This window comes from Bubalus bubalis, chromosome 8, assembly GCF_019923935.1.
Source record: "Bubalus bubalis isolate 160015118507 breed Murrah chromosome 8, NDDB_SH_1, whole genome shotgun sequence".
In the NCBI taxonomy this organism is placed as follows: domain Eukaryota; kingdom Metazoa; phylum Chordata; class Mammalia; order Artiodactyla; family Bovidae; genus Bubalus; species Bubalus bubalis.
Genome location: NC_059164.1, coordinates 71,317,822 through 71,327,848, shown reverse-complemented (window position 1 = coordinate 71,327,848; position 10,027 = coordinate 71,317,822).

Genomic DNA, 10,027 nt, shown 5'->3' with positions numbered 1-10,027 from the left:
TCCAGTGCATGAAAGTGAAAAGTGAAAGTGAAGTCGCTCAGTCATGTCTGACTTTCAGCAACCCCATGGACTGCAGCCCACCAGGCTCCTCCGTCCATGGGATTTTCCAAGCAAGAGTACTGGAGTGGGGTGCCATTGCCTCTAGGGTGTTCCTTAAAAACCAGTGAGATACTGGTCAACTCCATGAGCCCTATGTCTTCCACAGTAGACAGTTTAGATGTCTGCAAGGTTATCACAATCAGGTAGCATCATTATGTGGAGACTATCCAGAGACGAGCTGTCTACTCTGATCCTCTGAGTGAAAGAAAAAATATTCTTTCTACTAAGAGAAAGACATTGAACTAGTTTATAGGGGACAGTCTGAACTCACCCAAAGAAACAGAACTATAATTAAATCCCAAGGTTTTTTTGTTTGTTTTGTTTTTCTTTTTAAGGACAACATGGAGTATTTAAATAATTGAAGAGTGAAAAATATCTAAGACAAACATAACATCTATATCTCAAACTCCCCTAGTTTTTCTGTGTCATCCACACATTGATCTCATCTAGAACAAAGTGCTCTTTTCTGCCAGAGTCAGGTTTATATATTCCTCTCCTGTAGGTAGTATCATGCTTCCTTTGGCTGTCTGCAAAAGATCTCTCTGGGGGCATTAAAGAACATCACTTGGTTCCAGATGATTGAACCAAGGTTCCAGAAACAGTTTGGGGCTATTTGGCACCCGTTCATATAATTCATGATTTTATGGACTTTCAGCTTTCTGTCTCTAAACTGAAGATTTCTCACTCTTTATAGGCAAAAGAGCTGAAGCATACAGCTGTGCTGTGCACAAGGGCCCCCAGTTGAGGGTGCAAATGGGATCTAAAATCCAGACCCCTCTGAACTGGCTGGTGGACCCCAGCTGGGGTTTTGTTTGTTTGTATTCTTATTCACCCACAGGAGCTACATGCGCAAACAGACTTTCTTCTATAGCCTGTCCTCACATATAGCCAAAATGGAAAATTGCTCTTTATATTTTTAATTAAAAAAAGAATTTTATTTATTTTTGGCTGTGCTGGGTCTTTGTTGCTGCATGAACTTTTCTCTAGTTGTGGCCAGCAGGGGCTACTCTCTAGTTGCAATATGTGGATTTCAGGTGGCTTCTCTTGTTGCAGAGCACAGGTTCTAGGGCACGTGGGCCTCAGTAGTTGTGGTACATGGGCTCAATAATTGTGGCTCTGGACTCTACAGCACAGGCTCAATAGTTGTGTGCACATGCTTAGTTGCTCTGTGGCATGTGTTATCTTCCTGGACCAGGGATTGAACCCATGTCTCCTGTGTTGGCATGCAGATTCTTTACCACTGAGCCACCAGGGAAGCCTGGAATATCACTCTTTTAAAATGATCAAGTCACAAATCAAAAAATGTTTAAATACTTACCTTTCTGAAATAACTTTCTAGGTCCAAGATGGAGCCACTCCTGCCCCAGGGGTGCCTCGTTAGCAAACTGTAACTTAGATAACTTTCATGTCCCTGGAAACAATACTACTTGACCAGAAATAGAATATAGTATATTATACTATGGGCCTTCCTGGTGGCTTAGCGATAAAGAATCCACCTGCAATGCAAGAGACCTAGGTTCAGTTCCTTTTTTGGGAAGATCCCCTGGAGAAGGAAATGGCAACCCACTCCAGTATTCTTGCCGGGGAAATCCCATGGACAGAGGAGCCTGGCGGGCTACAGTCCCTGGAATCACAAAGAGTCAGACACCTCTTAGCAACTAAACAACAACAATATTATACCATGAAATAGTATATCCAGTCTCCAAATGCCAAGCCAACTTTGAGCTCTATGTTATTTCCTTGTTCCTTCTCACTCTAAATAAGGTTGACTGTGTGACTCAATTAGACATTCAGCCAATTAGACATTTTCACTTTTCCTCATCCTTATTCTTTACCCTATAAAAGCTTTCTCCATTTTTCAATTCTCTGAATAGAGACTACTTTTGTTTCATGAAGCTTTAAGTAAGATTTGTATTGCCTAAATTCTTCTTTAATAAATTATTGACAACCTATTTAAAGAATTGTCTTTAAGGAAGTCCCTCCAAATCTCTCTTTGCCTATGTTAGGAATACAGCACAGGAAGTCATGTCAATATGTTTAATTTTCCGTGGAAACAAAATTTCCTAGTTGATGTTTTCAGGTTAAAAACCATCATTTTTAAAAATTTATTTTTGTTTTAATTGAAGGATAATTGCTTTACAGAATTTTGTTTTCTGCCAAATATCAATATGAATCAACCACAGTAAAAAGAAAAAAACTATTATATTATTTTTGCTAACTCCTTTGTATACCTGAATGAATTTTACTTTTATCTCAGCCATATGATCTGGAGTGTGATATGGAGCAGTGATGTGGAGCAGTTAGTGACGAATTCTATCTAAGAAGTTCTATAGTTTCCAAAACAACAAATCAGTACTTAGAAAATGATTCAGTATTATAATGATTGAAAAATTGGCTTGCTTATTTCTAAAAGAATTACCCACCTGCCAAAAAAAAGTAATGTTAGGAAAGATAATGTTTAATAATTGTTGTGAAGATGTTGTTTTAAAAAACATGGCTCCCTGAATTGATTCCCTTTTTAAGAAAGTAAATAAATACATGAATTGACCCCAGTACTAAAAATTCTGTCTTTTTATCTTGTTTCTTAACAGATGTAAAGCCACAGGTGCTATTTTTCCATGTCTCAATCCATGGCTTTTTTTTTTTTTTTAAAGGACAGGTTTGTTGAGGTATTTATTACAGTAAAATTAAATCTTTTAAGAGTATAGTTCAGTAAGTTTTGGCAAACTCAGATGTCCTCTTCCTAGATATTTACCCAAGAGAAATGAAACTTATGTTCACATAAAAACTTGCACATGAATGCTTATAGAAGTTTTATTCATAATTACCAGAAACTGGAAATGTTCCAAATGTCTAACTGGTGAGTGGATAAACAAACTGTTCCTTTCAGGGTGGCTGTATAATCTTCCATTCCCATCAGCAATGAATAAGAGTTCCAGTGGCCCTGTATCTTCATTAACATTTAATGACATTGACATTGTCATTATTTTTAGTTCTTCTAATAGGTGTGTAGTAGTAGTTTATTGTGGTTTTAATTTGCTTTTCTTTAATGACTAATGATGTGAGCATCTTTTCATATGTGTATTTAGCATCTGTGTTTCTTCTTTGCTTTATAACTGTTGATTCTTTAGAAAATTGAGTTATTTTCTCATTGTTATGTTTTGAGAGTTCTTTACATATCTGGATACAAGTATTTTTATCATATATGTGATTTTCAAATATTTTCTCCAGGCATATGGTTTGTGTTTTCATTCTCTTAGTAGTATCTTCCACAGAGTTTGAGGTTTTAATTTTGGTAAATTTCAGGTCTTTCTATTTTATATAATGTCTTTTTGTCAACACTACACTATCTTGTTACTGTAGCTTTATAGTAAGTCTTTATTATAAGTCTATAATTAATTGAACTATGTGAATACTTTTAACTTTTTTCTTCATTTTAAGAATGGTTTTTAGCTAGTTAATTTTTTTTCAACTTTTAAAAATATTTAATTTTAATTTATTTGATTGCACTGGGCCTTAGTTGTGGCATGCAGGATCTTTAGCTGTGGCATGTGGGATCTGGTTCCATGATTAGGGATCAAATGGCTAGTCCAGTTTTGTTTTGTTGTTTTTTTATTTTTTGCCTTTCCATAAATTTTAGAATTAATTTGTTAATTTGTGTAAGAAATCTTGATTGATATTTCCTTGGATCAACTAGACAGAATTAACATCTTAACAGAATTGACTCTGTTAGTACATGAACATGGTAGATCTTTCCACATTTTAGGTCTCTGTTTTTTTTCATCATTGTCTTTCCGCAGTGTTCTCAGGATATAGATCTTGTATTCATTTTGTTAGATTTGTATCGAAGTGCTTCATTTTTCTATGTGCTATTATAAATAGTGTTTGAAAAAATATATCAAATTCCAAATGTTCACTGCTGATACATGAAATCTGATTGACTGTTATATGTTGATTTGTATCCCTACTGATCTTATTCATAAGTTCTAGAGCTTTAGGGTAGATTAGTTCCAGGAACTTTTTCTGTAGATTACTTGGAATTTTCTACAAAGACATACATGTTGTCTGAGAACTTCTTTCTTGTTCTGTATGCTTTTTATTTCCTTTTCATTTCTACTGCATGGACTCGGTCTACATGCAATATTGAATAGGATTTGTGAGAATGAACATCTGTTTTGTCCCACCTAGAAGGAAAGCATACAGTCTTTCACCATTAAGTATGATGTTACCTGTAGATTTTGCTGAGAATCTCTATCATGAATGGATATTGAATTTTGTCAAATGATTTAATAGCTATTGATTTGATCATTTGACTTTTTTCTTTAGTCTGTTATTACTGTGAATTGTATTTGATTTTTGAATGTTGAACTAGTTTTACATTCCTAGGTTGATGCCACTTGTTCCTGATGTATTACCCTTTTCATATATTGCTGAATTTAATTTGCTATCTTTTTTTGAGAATTTCTGCATCTATTAATTAATGAAGATGAATGAAAGATTTTAGTCTAGTTTTGGTATTAAGGTAATGCTGACCTTATAAAATGAGTTGGGAAGTATTTCCTTCTTTTCTGTTTTCTAGAAGTGTTTATATAAAATTGGTGTTATTTCTTCCATAAAAGTTTGGGATAATTCACCAAAGAAACCATCTGTCTTGGATTGTTTTCAATTTTCAGAAAGCTTTAAAATACAAATTTCATTTATTTAAAGGATACAGGATTGTGTCCTTGGGTCTCACAGATAGGGCTCCTTAGTAATCCTTCTCTCAGTGGTGAAAAGTGAAGTTGCTCAGTCGTGTCCGACTTTTTGCAACCCCATGGACTGTAGCCTACCAGACTCCTCCGTCCATGGGATTTTCCAGGCAACAGTACTGGAGTGGGTTGCTATTTCCTTCTTCATGGGATCTTCCTGACCCAGGGATCGAACCTGGGTTTCCTGCATTGTAGGCAGATGCTTTACCATCTGAGCCACCAGGGAAGTCTCTCAGGGGTAGGAGCTCTCTAATATTCTGGCCTATTATTATTATGATAATGCTGTTACCTGTCAAGCGTGGAAGGTCACAGGTTGTTTTGTCTGAAGTACTAGCTCCAGAAATGGTATGGACCTAACAGAAGCAGAAAATATTAAGAAGAGGTGGCAAGAATACATGAAGAACTATACAAAAAAGATCTTCATTTGATGTTTGGCAAAACTAATACAGTGTTTCAGGTTTAAAAATAAAATAAAAGAAAAAAGAAAAAAAAATACCATTAAAAGTACTGAGACAGTTAAAAAAAAAAAAGATCTTCACGACTCAGGTAATCATGATGGTGTGATCACTCACCGAGATCCAGACATCCTGGAATGTGAAGACAAGTGGTCCTTAGGAAGCATCACTATGAACAAAGCTAGTGGAGGTGATGGAATTCCAGCTGAGCTATTTCAAATAATAAAAGATGATGCTGTAAAAGTGCTGCACTCAATATATCAGCAAATGTGGAAACTCAGCAATGGCCACAGGACTGGAAGAGGTCAGTTTTCATTCCAGTCCCAAAGAAAGGCAATGCCAAAGAATGCTCAAACTACCACACAATTGCACTCATCATACACGCTAGCAAAGTAATGCTCAAAATTTTCCAACCCAAGCTTCAACAGTATGCTAACCATGAAATTCCAGATGTTCAAGCTGGATTTATAAAAGGCAGAGGAACCAGAGATCAAATTGCTGACATCTGCTGGATCATTGAAAAAGCAAGAGAGTTCCAGAAAAACATCTACTTCTGCTTTATTGACTATGCCAAAGCCTTTGACTGTGTGGATCATAACAAACTGTGGAAAATTCTTAAAGAGATGGGAATACCAGACCACCTAACCTGCCTCTTGAGAAATCTGTATGCAGGTCAGGAAGCAACAGTTAGAAACTGGACATGGAACAACAGACTTGTTCCAAATAGGGAAAGGAGTATGTCAAGGCTGTATATTGTTACCCTTCTTACTTAACGTATATACAGAGTACATCATAAGAAATGCTGGGCTGGATCAAGCACAAGCTGGAATCAAGATTGTCAGGAGAAATATCAATAACCTCAGATATGCAGATGACCCTTATGGCAGAAAGAGAAGAAGAACTGAAGAGCCTCTTGATAAAAATGAAAGAGGAGAGTGAAAAAGTTGGCTTAAAACTCAGCATTCAGAAACTAAGATCATGCATGGCATCTAGTCCCAGCACTTCATGGCACATAGAAGGGGATAACAGTGGAAACAGTGACATACTTTATTTTTTGGGGCTCCAGAATCACTGCAGATGATAACTGCAGCTGTGAAAGTAAAAGACGCTTGCTCCTTGGAAGAAAAGTTACGACCAAGCTAGACAGTATATTAAAAAGCAGAGACATTACTTTGCCAACAAAGGTCCATCTAGTCAAAGCTATGGTTTTTCCAGTAGTCATGTATGGATGTGACAGTTGTACTCTAAAGAAAGCTGAGCGCCAAAGAATTGATGCTTTTGAACTGTGGTGTTGGAGAAGACTCTTGAGAGTCCCTTGGACTGCAAGGAGATCCAACCTGTCCATCCTAAAGGAAATCAGTCCTGAATATTCATTGGAAGGACTAATGCTGAAGCAGAAATTCCAACACTTTGGCCACCTGATGCGAAGAACTGACTCATTTGAAAAGACCCTGATTTCGGGAAAGATTGAAGGCAGGAGGAGAGGGGATGACAGAGGATGAGATGGTTGGATGGAATTACTGACTCAATGGACATGAGTTTGAGGAAACTCTGGGAGTTGGTGATGGACAGGGAGGCCTGGCGTGCTGCAGTCCATGGGGTCGCAGAGTTGGACACAACTGAGTGAGTGAACTGAACTGAACTAGCTCTGTAAGTTATGCTGAAATATGGGGGTGTGATACTCAACCCAAGTGAGAAGAAGAAAGAAGGAAGGAAAGGAAAGCAAGGTCAGGTTTAGCTTGGAGAGGGGCAAACAAGCACAGAGAGTTTGTGCTCTAGAGATGGTAGGACTGCATACAGGGTGGAATAATTTTCTGATACTGTCTTTAGGGTTTCTTTCATTTCTTTTTCATTTATTTCTGCTCAGATCTTTATGATTTTTTTCCTTCTACTAATTTTGGGGTGTTTTTTTGTTGTTGTTCTTTTTCCAGTTGTTTCAGGTGTAAAGTTAGGTTGTCTATTCAATGTTTTTCATATTTCTTGAGGTAGGATTGTATTGCTATAGACTTCCCTTTTAGAATGCTTTTGCTGCATCCTATAGGTTTTGAGTTATGTTTTCATTGTCATTTGTTTCTATAATTTTTTTGATTTCTTCAGTAGCCTGTTGGTTATTTAGAAATGTGTTCTTTAATCTCCATGTGTTTGTGTTTCTTACAGTTTCTTTCTTGTAATTGATATCTAGTCTCATAGTGTTGTGGTCAGAGAAGATGCTTGATACAATTTCAATTTTCTTAAATTAACTGAGGTTTGATTTGTGACAAGATGTTGTCGATCCTGGAGAATGTTCCATGTCCACTTGGAAGGTGTATTCATCTGCATTTGGATGGAATGTACTGAAGATATCAATGAGATCCATCTCATCCAATGTATCATTTATGACTTGTGTCCTTATTAACTTTCTGTTTTGATGATCTGTCCATTGGTGTCAGTGGGGTGTTAAAGTCTCCTACTATTACTGTGCTACTATCAATTTCTCCTTTTATGTCTGTTAGTGTTTGTCTTATGTATCGAGGTGCTCCTATGTTGGGTGCATAGATATTTACAGTTACTATGTCTTCCTCTTGGATTGATCCCATGGTCATTATGTGGTGTCCTTCCTTACCTCTTGTAATCTTCTTTATTTTAATGTCTGTTTTGTCTGATATGAGGATTGCTACTCCAGCTTTCTTTTGCTTCCCATTTTCATGGAATATATTTTTCCATCCTCTCACTTTCAGTCTATATGTGTCTTTAGGTATGAAGTGGGTTTCTTGTAGACATCATATATATGAGTCTTGTTTTTGTATCCATTCAGCCAGTCTGTGTCTTTTGGTTGGAGCATTTAATCCATTTACATTTAAAATAATTATTGAGGCAATGGCACCCCACTCCAGTACTCTTGCCTGGAAAACCCCATGGACAGAGGAGCCTGGTAGGCTGCAGTCCACGAGATTGCTAAGAGTCGGACACGACTGAACGACTTCACTTTGACTTTTCACTTTCATGCATTGGAGAAGGAAATGGCAACCCACTCCAGTGTTCTTGCCTGGAGAATCCCAGGGATGGGGGAGCCTGGTGGGCTGCCATCCATGGGGTCACACAAAGTCGGACAGGACTGAAGTGACTTAGCAGCAGCAGCAGCAGCATTGATATATATGTTCCTATTGCCATTTTCTTAATTGTTTGGGATTGATTTTGGAGATCTTTTTTCTTCTCTTGTATTTCTTGACTATATAAATCCCTTTAACATTTGTTCTAAAGCTGGTTTGGTGGTACTGAATTCTCATAACTTTTGATTGTCTGGAAAGCTTTTTATTTTTCCAACAATTTTGAATGAGATCCTTGCCAGGTACAGTAATCTTGGTTGTAGATTTTTCCCTTTCAGTGCTTTAAATACATCCTGCCATTCCCTTCTGGCCTGCACAGTTTCTGCTGAAAGATCAGCTGTTAAGCATATGGGGTTTCCCTTGTATGTTACTTGTCCCTTCTCCCTTGCTGGTTTTAATATTCTTTCTTTGTGGTTAGTCTTTGTTAGTTTGATTAGTATGTGTCTTGGCATATTTCTCCTTGGGTTTATCCTGTATGAGACTCTTTGTGCCTCTTGGGCTTGATTGACTATTTCCTTTTCCATGTTGAGGAAATTTTCAATTATAATCTCTTCAAAAACTTTTCTCGTACCCTTTCTTTTTCTCTTCTTCTTATGGGACCCCCATATTTCAAATGTTGGTGCATTTGATATGGTCCCAGAGGTCTCTGAAACCATCCTCAGTTCTTTTCATTCTTTTTACTTTATTCTGTTCTTCAGAAGTTATTTCCACCATTTTATCTTCCAGCTCACTGATTTGTTCTTCTGCTTCATATATTCTGCTATTGATTGCTTCTACAGTATTTTTTATTTCAGTAATTGTGTTGTGTGTCTTTGTATGTTTATTCTTGAATTCTTCTAGGTCTTTGTTAATTGATTCTTGCATTTTCTCCATTTTGTTTTCAAGGTTTTTGATCATCTTTACTATCATTATTCTGAATTCTTTTTCATGGAGTCTGCCTATTTCCTCTTCATTTATTTGGACTTCTGTGTTTTTGGTTTGTTCCTTCATTTGTGTAATATGTCTCTGCCTTTTCATTATTTTTTTAACTTATTGTGTTTGAGGTCTCCTTTTCCATTTCAAGGTTGAATTCTTTCTTCCTGTTGCTTTCTGCCCTCCTAGTTTGTCCAGTGGTTTGTGTAAGCTTCCTATAGGATGAAATTTGTGCTGTTTTTTTTTTTTTTTTTTTAATCCTCCTCTGATGGACAAGGCTGAGTGAGGTGGTAATCCTGTCTGCTGATGATTGTGTTTATAGTTTTGCTTTCTTTTTTGTTGTTTAGATGAGGGATCCTGCACAGGTTGCTACTGGTGGTTGGGTGATGCTGGGTCTTGTATTCAAGTGGTTTCCTTTGTGTGAGTTCTCACTATTTATTCAAGAATTCTTGATGAGTGTGTTTTCTGGGCAGGGCATGAAGGAAGGGCTGCCAAGATATGTTCCCTTGTTCTCGTATGCTACAGTTTGGGGAGGCAAGTCATGTATTTAAAATACAAAGACAAAAACCTGACATCACCAAGGAGAGTGTGTTTATATTCAGCAGACCCAAGCTCAGTTCAAGATGGGAGGCAGGGCTTTGAGAGCTTCACAGAGGAGTGAGTGACTGATAGCTTTCTCATTTCCATTGCAGCCTAATCTGAACCAATCTAGTCATATTTCAACCCT